Genomic DNA, 3,504 nt, shown 5'->3' with positions numbered 1-3,504 from the left:
TAGTATATATAGTATATGTTATTTAATCATTTGATTATTTATTAGATATCATTTAAGAATGTATGTAATAATTACATATGTATACAAATACCAGTCTCTTCCCTACTCATTTTTTATGTGCTGTTTGCATTATGCCAAGAAATCCCAATCTCCATCCACGTAAGCTGGCGTTTTATTAATGACGTATGTTGGCCATTGCAGCTTCTGTTGTTATGAGATACAGCTGGTTTACATTTAGACCTTGGAGTTATTAGTTGTATTATTTCCTTTTTTGTTTATTTTTATCAAGAACACTGTTTTGTAAAACAAAGAAATCAATGAGTTCAGGTTCACGAGAGCTTGTTACTTCCGGACTCTAATCCCGTCAACCCTCTCTCACTAGCAATGAGCGTCTCTCCTGGGACAGGAAGTAAGGTGAGGCCAGAGAGGCTTTTCCGGATTCTAACTCACTGCTTGACATCATGAATCAGACTCCTCAGTGCTTTCTGGGGAGACCGGGTGTAAGGAACTGTAAAGAGAAACCCATTTGTTATGTCTTTACAACCTTTTGAAGAACAATAGAAAGTCTCAATTTTACACACATACACACACAAACACACACACACCCATACAGTTGCTTAGATTTGTGAGTTACTGTGTAGCTCGGTCAGTTTGGAAGAGTTTGTGACTGGGATCAAGGAAAAGTAAATCGCCTATTAAAAAATCTCCCTTTCTCCACTGGGAGAAAGTGGTCTGCTTATTCACCCATCAGGACAGGTCAAATGTGACTCTAATTTACATGAGAATCTTTGGGCCTCCTGGGAGAAATCTGATAGAGGACTTTGGGATGGGTATCATTCCTTTGGGACATCAACACTCAAACAAAGAGAAAGAGACAAAGCTGTCTTCAGCCTGGGGAAGTTGCCCTCACCATGAGTTCCTGGCCCTGAGACAGAAGAAAGCAGGGACCCCTGGAACCATCTGAAGACACTGGGCATGGGAGCTGTAGAGTCTGCAGTGTGAGTGAGGACCCTCCAGCATCCTCCTACCCAACATCCTTGTTACAGGGAGAGTGGGAAAAAGCAGGGTGAGGCCAGCTGAAAGGAACTTACCCCAAGAGCCAGAGAGGTAAGGAGAGAGTCTGCAGGGGAGAGAGATGAGGCACAGAATGGTCCCATGGTTTGATGGTTAGAGTCAGGTTATGAACCATCACAAAGACTGAGCCATACCTTATATTAAACTTCACAGTCAAGAGTGGAGAAAGCAAAATGGTGATTTATTTTTTTCCCTGAAAGACAGACCATGACAGTGAAGATAATTTTACCCTAAGCACTCCCATTTTTGTTTATGGTTTCTTCTTTCATTCTTTTCCCCCATCCTGCTCCAGCTTGGGAATGAACAGAAAATTAGAGTAGAAAGGAATGGAGTACAGGGCCGAGGGGAAACATTTCGGGGAAAAGCCGTTCCAAAACATTAAGATGCGTCACAAATGCAAACAGCAAGTGGATTTTGCTGGAAGACATGTGTGGGCTTTTCTTTGTTGGCACCAGGAAGTATTTGTCATTTTGTTGAGGCTTTTTTTTTTTTTTTGCTAGGTGGTGAGGTTCTCTGGAGGATGGTACTCAAAACAAGGAAAAAAAATGAAGAGAAACACAGGAAGGATCATTAAAGAACTTAACATCATCATCATTTCCTTTTTTAGGGTGCCTTCAAAGCAGTCCAGCCCTTTGCCCAAAACTTACTGGGTGGAATTCTTTTTCTTTCTTTCTTTTCTTTCTTCTTTTCTTTTCCTTCCTTCCTTTTTCTTTCTTTTCTTCTGTCTTTCTTTCTTTTTCTTTCTTTCTTTCTTTTCTTTCTTTCTTTCTTTCTCTTTCTTTCTCTCTTTCTTTCTTTCTTTTTCTTTTTCTCTGTCTCCCTTCCCTTCCCCTCCCCTCCCCTCCCTTCCCCTCTCCTCTCCTTTCCTTCCCCTCCTCTCTCCTTTCCTTCCCTTCCCTTTCCTCTTTCCTTTCCTTTCCTTCTTTCTTTCTTTTTTTTTTTTTTCCCAGAGTCTTGCTGTGTCATCCAGACTAGAGTGCAGCGGTGTGATCTCAGGGCTCACTGCAGCCTCCGCCTGCCAGGCTCAAGCTGTTCTCCTGCTTCTGCTTCCCCTGTAGCTAGGATCACAGGTGTGCACCAAAAAACCCAGTTAATTTTTTTTGTACTTTTTTATTTTTAATTTTTTTTTTAGTAGAGACAGGGTTTCACCATGTTTGCCAGGCTGGTCTCAAATTCCTGACCTCAAGTGATCTGCCCGCCTCAGCCTCCCGAAGTGCTGGGATTACAAGCGTGAGCCACCGCGCCCAGCACTGGGTGGAATTTTCTATCCTAGGTGAGCCGCCAAGGAGCTTCCCTTTGAGCCGCTGTGTGGCTGCTGCTAAGGGACTTCTCGTGTGTCACAGCATTTCTGCTTAAGGAGGCTGCTAGCTTTACCTTAAACTTGCTCTGGTTTCTTTAAAGGGATAATGCTTCATCAATACGGTTTGGAAACAATGCCTGGATTGAGACTGCCACCTCCCGTCCGCAGACCGCTTGGCCAGCTCCTGACCTCACCCCAGGCTGAAATGTCTGCCTCCCTGCCCATGTCCATTCCCACATGGGATTAGCCTCCAAGGTGGACTTGAGAAGCTGTGCTGCTGGTGAGAACCCCTAAATGTCCAACCCCAGTTCCTCTTTATGAGATGAACAGAAAAAAGCTCAGAGCCACTAGTCTTAAAGTTCCCTGCTGTCCACTCTCTTCCTGTATCTGAGGCCTGTCCTTGCCCTCCATGGGCCTCATGGAAGCTGAGACCACAATGTGAAGTGCACAGGTGCCAGGAGAGAAATATGTGGATGCTCCTTGCAGAAAGCCTGGCCCTAGGTGCAATGCTGCTGGCATGTTCCCGTGCCCCCCTTGCCTGGGAAGATGAGGCTCGAGGCTAGGACGAGCAGCATGAGGGCTGCAGGTCTGAGAATACTAGACCCCGAGCTAAATTGAAGTTCTTGTGTTTTCTTTAGCATATTTTGATTCCTGATTTCCCCAAACATCAGCTTTGACTGTGAGTTAATAGCTGTTCTGGATATATGCTTATTAAAAGGATAAATTTAATTCTAATTAGTAATATGCGAGCGAAAAGCCCGCTGCAACTCATACTTTTCCACATTAACCCTGGTGCACAGTCAAGGCTGCTAGGGGAAAAAGCCCATCCCGGGAGGAGCTACAACCCCATGTAGCCTCCAGAGTAAAGGAGCAGCTCAAAGCGGAGGTGTTCCGGATTCATAGGGCATTACCTCTGCCCACCTTGCATGGGTTTGTACCTGGATTCTAGGCAAGGGGAGTGCCACAGAAGACCAAATAAAAGCAAAATGAGCTTTTCCCTATAGTGCTGGTAGGCACCAAGGGGGCACAGGCCATGCGGCAGCTGACAGCACTGGTATTTGGGCAGTTTCTATGTCTCCCCCCAGGCTTCTGGTTGTTTAATCGTTGGAGTCCATTAGCTTCGAGACACA

Source organism: Colobus angolensis, unplaced genomic scaffold (genome assembly GCF_000951035.1).
Source record: "Colobus angolensis palliatus isolate OR3802 unplaced genomic scaffold, Cang.pa_1.0 Scaffold113, whole genome shotgun sequence".
NCBI lineage: Eukaryota > Metazoa > Chordata > Mammalia > Primates > Cercopithecidae > Colobus > Colobus angolensis.
Note: the sequence above shows the minus strand (reverse complement) of the source record.